The sequence below is a fragment of the Mus musculus genome, chromosome 4, assembly GCF_000001635.26.
Source record: "Mus musculus strain C57BL/6J chromosome 4, GRCm38.p6 C57BL/6J".
In the NCBI taxonomy this organism is placed as follows: Eukaryota; Metazoa; Chordata; class Mammalia; order Rodentia; family Muridae; genus Mus; species Mus musculus.
In genome coordinates this window covers 128,633,137-128,639,941 of record NC_000070.6, presented here as the reverse complement: position 1 = coordinate 128,639,941, position 6,805 = coordinate 128,633,137, and the positions used below count along the sequence as shown (strand labels likewise).

Here is a 6,805-nt window from a genome sequence, read left to right as displayed (position 1 = left end):
TTCCTCTTGGCGTCAGGAATAGCCTGGTTCCAAGACTCAGGAATCTTAGAAATTTAGAAGAGATTTGAACTCCTCCGGGTCTCAGGGATGGGACCTCTACCAACACCACGTGACCTCTTCTGCAGCTGGCCTGGTTTCATCCTGTGGCTGTGGTAGAACCTTGTGACCAAAAGCAACTTAAGGGAAGAAAGTGGGGTATTCCATTTTACACTTCCAGGTCTCAGCGTGTCCCCAAGGGGAGTCAGCCTAGGGACTTAGGCAGGAACCTGATGGCAGGGTGCTTGCTTTTCCATGCAGTGTGGTCTCTGACCAGGGAACTCACGACCAACAGTGTAAGGCAGAAGCTGAGAAAGAACACTCCTTGCTGGCTTGCCCCCAGGCTCAGACTCACTTTCTCATGTTTAGCTAGTTTGCTTACACAGCCCAGAGCCCAGGGAATGGTACCTCCTGTGGTGAGCTGGGCCCACCCACATCGGTTAACAATCAAAGTGGTCCTGCACAGACCTGCAAGCACCTACACCCACCAGACACAGACAACTACTCAACTGAAACTCCTCTTTCAGGAGATTCTGGGTCACGTCAAACTGACAGTTAATGTTAACCAGGACAATAGCTCATGAGCCGATGAGTTTTAGAAAACATCTGAATTGCTTGGCAGGAGTTGGGGAACAATAGTAAACACGATGCTGCGTGCCATCAGAATGTAATCAACACCCCCGCATTAGGTAGTCTGAGAAACATTTAATGAAGGGTCCTTGGAAAGCTGTAGGCAGAGTTTAGGGAAACCACAGGTAGTACAGAGTCTGGGGTTTGGAGGGCGAGGCTGCCGCCATACACCCTTGGCAGAGAGAAAAGAGCAATTGCCTCCTCCTGCCAGGGGCCCTTCATGGGAAAGGTCACCAACAAGAGCTGAAAAATCTTCAACCTATGGCAGCTTGGCAGGGATAAGTCAGGAGTATATACCTCCCCCCTCCCCCTTACACCCCTCCCCCCATCCCATAGTCTCTTCTTTAGTACTTCTATGGCCTGAGGCCATTCGGAAGCCTGAGGGTAAGAGTTCAGGATGGAGCGCCTCGAGAGCAGCTGCTTGGCTCCTGGAGGAGAATGGCTGACGGCAATAGTTCTGTGGGTGTGTGTGAGGGATGTGTCTCATCACTGTGACCGAACACCAGCCAAGAGCAGTCCACCATGGCGAGGCGTCATGGAGACAGGAAGAGCTTGTGCCTGTGGTGGCGGGAGGAGATGCTGCATGCTCACGTTTGGTGGACAAACAGGAAGTGGAACCAAGCCTCTGATGGCCATCTTCCTCTGGTAGTCTCCGACTGCAGAAGAGTCTACAACTCCTCAGAATACCGCCTCTGTCTGGAGAGTGTTTGAATGGAAGACCTTCCTGGTCCACCAAAATGTAAGCTGCGCAATAATACCCTGCATCCGGTTAAGATGCTAGCTCTGTGCTTTGTAACAGCAGGAACCTCACAAGCAGTTATTATCACAGTCCATTAAACATATTACGGACTCTGCCAACAGCAGCTGACTGAAGAAGGCAGGAAAGAAGACGGAGACCGAGGAATGACAATGGCTGTTGGTTCTGGGTCCAGTCTCTATACGTCTCTGTGGATATGGAGGGTAGAGCTATCGCTCTAGATGACACACCACCTCACAACACAAGTATGTTGCTGTGGCTCCCCTCACGGGGGATACAGGGAACTCTCAAGGAGGGCGGCAGACAATAAATAGTCTCAGCAAGAGGTGAGCTGGGAACATGAAGTCAGTATAGGGTGATAGACAGCGCCTCATGTGGGGCAGAGGCTCAGTGCTTGAGGTAGAGTGTGGGAGATGGCAGGAGAGGCCTGTTAGTGCAGGCAGACAATACAGGAAGCCAAGATGCTGCTGGCTGTGGGGGAGAGAAAGAAAGGGCTCTAAGGGTCCTGAGCCCTGTGGTTACTTGGACTGGTGGCCAGGCAGAATGTGTCCAAATAATATGATGTCTCCATGCATATGAATCAGAGCTGTAGCTGTTCCTGTGAAAATAGAGCCCATTAGTGGCAAAGCTGGTCTCTTCTCCCAAAACAGGTATGTTAGTGTTTTAACTCCAGTACCTCAGAATGCGATCTTTTAAGATAATCTTTCAGAGGTCATTGAATTAAAATAAAGTCATTACCCCAAGCTACTGTTCTTAAGAACAACAGAAATCTGGACATAGAGACAGATATGAAGAGACATGGGGCACAGAAAGATATAGATAAGCCAAGGAGAGGGACCTGGGTCAGACACTCTCCTCATAGTCTCCTGGGGGGACCAATCCCGAGACACCTTCACCTCACCTGGTACCAGCCATGCAAGCCCTGCTGCCTGCTGCTGCACATGCAGGCGGTCCGGGAGCTTCAGGATGTGGGGTGTGGGGAAGGCTGGTCACCAACGGAGCAGGAAGAGTCCTGCAGTGGAGGAGAGGAACACCCATTTCTGTGGCCGGCCACATGGCTGCAGGCCTCCACAGACAACAGCTGTGTGGGGCAGGAGCAGCTGTGGGAAACTGTTCATCCGAAGGACGGATGAAAGCTGCAGGATGTTGAAGACCCTGGGGTCAGCAGAACGGCAGGGCTGCTGTGGGAACGGCTTTGTTATTTTAGCATAAGGAAGTTAGAAGATAGAGCCCAGGGACCTATAAAACGCGGTGGGAACACTTTGCAAGGGCCTGGAGTGAAGGCGATGCCTTGAGAGTCTTATTCACAGACTCAGCGATCACCCCTAGTTTCTTCTCCCCTTACCCCCTCCCTCAGCAGTCAAGGTTACACAGCAGCTGGCAATAGCATCTGTTCTTTCTCTCTCTCTCTTCCATCTTCTCAGGTGTCTTTGCACAAAGTCACCATGCCCTGTCTGCTCCTGCGGAGTAGCCTCCAATCTCAAGCTTTTAGGCAAATGAGTTCTTCCCATAGGAGTCTCTTGGACCCTATTTAGATCAGAGTATAAAAACAAGCTCCTGTGTTTTGGGAAGGAGAAGGGAGAGCAGAGGCACGTCTGGACACTGTTATAGATCTGTGGGTGGTAGCAAGTATACAAGACTTGATCAAAGAATGGGCTTGAGGGTGGTCTGGGCTGGATTATAGTTTCTGCAAGATATCCTCATAACCTGGCCTGAAATGACATCCATTTCTGGGGCTCCCCCACCCCCTTTAAAGATAGGATAGCCTGAAGCTTGTGAAATTCCTGCCTCAGTCTCCCCAGCTCTGTGATCATGGACACGAGCTACCAGATCTCGCTTCAGGAAAGTTCAGCTGTATTGCTGGGTAAGGAGCTGGCTGTGTCTGCCGGTGCATGTCTGTAGATGGCTTTCCAGTGTTCAAACATGTCTTCCAGTTGCCAGTACTCCAACTCTCTGTGACTGCATAGCTGTGGCAACCCCAAACAACATTCACGGTGCTCACAGACCTACAGTTTGGGGAGAGCTTGGCAGGAATAACTCCTCCCAACTCCATTTAGTGTTGTGGGGACAGCCGTGATCATCTGAAGGCCCTGGGATTTGCAAGTCTGGAGGCGGAGCTTAGCTGGGGCTGAGCCAAACCCTAGAGGTAGCCTTTCATTGTAGCCTGGACTTTTATGTAATTACCAGGTCCCTCGGGTAGGTGTCCTCAGAGTGAGAGGTGGGTGGTGGGCTAGTAGCCTTTGAGGTCAGTGCACACTGGGCTGTGTTCTACTCATTAGCAGCTCACTGAGGTTGTCCATCTGTAAAAGGGAAGAAACTAGAAGCCAGACCCTACCAGGTGGAATCTGTAAAACTATGCCACTTGAAGTCTGCCTGACTGCCTTTACATTCCAAAGAAGCTGGGTGGCCCATACACAAAGCCATGAATTTTACAGCCACACATACGACATAGAAGTAGGGGGTGGGAGTGATGGCTCAGGGGCTAAGAATATTCAGAGACCGAGTTTGGTTCCCCGCACATTCATCATAGACGCTTATAACTGCAGCTCAAGAGAGTTCGGTGCCCTCTTCTTTCATTTCTTGTGTGCACAGACATGTGCGCATATCTACTGTCAATGCTGTAAAAATTCCTGGCTTTGTGTATTGGCCACTGCTTTAGAGACTTTTTGGCCAGAGACAAAACAGTTCTCCAGGGTCATTAACTACTGAACCATGTTCCCTGCCTCTCCTCACGTGTCTGAAAGCTAAAAGTTTCTTAAAAGTTGTGTGTGTGCTGTTGCCTTAGCAACTAGCTTCTCTTATGTAACATGCCCCTCTTCACATCACATGACGATTTGGCATTGAACTCTTGCATTTTCACATTAGTGCGGGGACCACGTTATGGTCTTTTCGCCGGTGGCAAGACTTCAAAGTGTTTGGTTTGGTTTTAGGTTCAAAGTCCTGCTGTCTGCTAAGAAAGTAGAATGGGAGAACCGAACCTCCCCATGACCCTGGAGAACTGTTTTGTCTCTGGCCAAAATGTCTCTAAAGCAGTGGCCAATATACAAAGCCAGGAATTTTACAGCATTAACAGTAGATATGCGCACATGTCTGTGCACACAAGAAGACACATCAGCAAAACAGCCAGTGCCCATGAAGGTCACATGCTCCAACACCTACCCTCCACCCCCACACACCTACAGAGCAATAGGCAGACAAAGGAACACAGAGAAGGTCAAGTGTGGCTTGAGAGAGGGAGAGGAAGATGGTGTAGGAGGAGCTAAGCTGGGCTAGCTCAGGTCACAGCAGGGGATGCACTTTTATTCTCAGTGTGTTGGGGAGCTGTGGAAGTCTGTAAGCAGAACAGCATGATGACACATGTATCATTCAAAGATTACTCTCCATTCTGTGCGGAAAGTGGGTTGTAGGAGACCGGCAGGAGATCAGAGAGAATCCGGAGAACACAGCCAAGGTCTATGTGGAAGGTGATGGCCACAGTATCTAGAAGTATGGTGGTGGAGATGGGGAGTAGAGAGCGGGTTTTGGAAGGTTTCCCGGGTGACCTCGCCAGGGCTGGCTTCTGGGGATAAATGAAGGAGCAATCAGGAGTGGCTTTCAGGTTCGTGGGTTAAAGAACTTTGTAGACCGAGTTATACTGCACACTCAAGTTTCCTTAGCTGGAGACCCACGGGGCTGGGGTATAGCTCTGTGGTAGTATATTAACCCAGCATGTGCAAGGCTGTGGGTCTGCCTCCCATTGCTACCATAAAAGAGGCAGAGACACTGAGAATGCGTAGAATGGAGCAGGCTGGAAACTAGAAGTTTATTTTTAGCTAATTAAGTCTAGATTGCTTGCTTAATACCCCACCTCTAAAGTGAAGATGGCACATAGGTGGTTGCTTAAGAGCCTGGTGCCCAGTGGGAGGGAAGAAGCCATAGGCAAATAGATGCTAAGAGCCTGGAGACTATAAGGTGACCCAGGGAGAAAAGGGAAGGGAATCCTGCTCTTAGCTTCCTTTCTACTGCTGTAATGACACAGGAGACCAAGGCCAGCTCTTGGATGATGGTTTATTCCATCTTGAACCTCACAGCCTATCATGAAGGAAAGTCAGCAGGAGCCTCACGGCAGGAGCCTGGAGGCAGGAAGGGACGCAGAGGCCATGGAGGAGTGCTGCTTACTGGCTTGCTCCTTGGGGCTTGCTCTGCCTGCTTTCTTATGCAACTCAGGACCGTATGCCCAGGGATGGCACCATGCATACCAATCATTAATTGAAAATAAAAATGCCTCACAGACTTGTTTAAAGGCTAATAATATGGAGGCATTCTATCAGTGAAGACTTCCCAGATATGTCTACATTTGTGTCAAGCTGACCAAATCAACTAGCAGGCTGGAGCTTGCTGGGGATTTTGCTTATGTTGAGATGATGAGAAGCAGTCTGGGGAGAGGAGGACTTGAGGGCAGACTCACTTCAGGGAAGATGGAAGTAAGGAAGCAATATCAGAAAACTGATGGGCCTGTAAGACTCTCAGAAGGCCCAGTGGAAGGCAACCTAGAAGAGGCCTGGATTCCTGGGGTCTCGAAGGTTGTGAGCTGGAAGGGTGACTGCTAACACATTACAGGGAAGTGTTGACAGCTGTCAGGAAAACCCAGGGGGCTCTGGATCCCTTCTTCCACCTCCATGTTTACCCCACCTATCACACGCTTTCTGAGGTCGCTTCTGCCTTTGCCTTGGTGCCGACTATGTTGCTCAGAACAGGTGTAACCCCCGTTTGCTGGCCTTTGGGACGATGAAAGAAGGGTATTTGCCTCTTTCCCTAAAACTATGTAGAATCCTATGACCCCCCAGGAAGAATATTCTAGCAAGCTCATTATACAGAAAGGGACTTTCTAGAAGGTACCAAGAAAGGAGGATGGTAGTGGTCATGTCTCTTCCAGTGAGCACCTACAGTGGATCCCATGGGCGGAGGGAAGGACATCAGAACCTGTTTCTAGAAGAGGAGGAACCTCAAGCAAGCGTATTGGGTGGTGATAGGTGAATGGACCCTGTGATGGTTTGTATATTCTTGGACCAGGGAGTGGCACCATTTGGAGATGTGGCCTTGTTGGAATAGGTGTGACCTGTTTAAAGTAGGTTTGTCACTGTGGGTGTGAGCTTAATACTCTCACTCTAGGTGCCTGGAAGTCAGTCTTCCACTAGCAGCCTTTGGATGAAGACGTAGAACTCTCAGCTCTGCCTGCGCCATGCCTGCCTGGATACTGCCATGTTCCCACCTTGATGATAATGGACGGAACCTCTGAACCTGTAAGCCAGCCCCAATTAAATGTTGTTTTTTATAAGACTTGTCTTGGTCATCGTGTCTGTTCACAGTAGTAAAACCCTGGCTAATACAGACCCTAAGTGG

At 49.8% G+C, this 6,805-nt stretch overlaps 1 long non-coding RNA gene across 1 annotated transcript; it reads right to left on the bottom strand.

Annotated features, from left to right (window-relative positions):
• Window positions 1-721: 721 nt before the first annotated feature.
• Window positions 722-2,584, bottom strand: Gm12958. The gene is made up of 2 exons (XR_868177.3): window positions 2,325-2,584; window positions 722-2,021 (listed from the first exon to the last, which is right to left on the bottom strand). It is a non-coding gene; the product is annotated as a predicted gene 12958 (long non-coding RNA).
• Window positions 2,585-6,805: the final 4,221 nt, after the last annotated feature.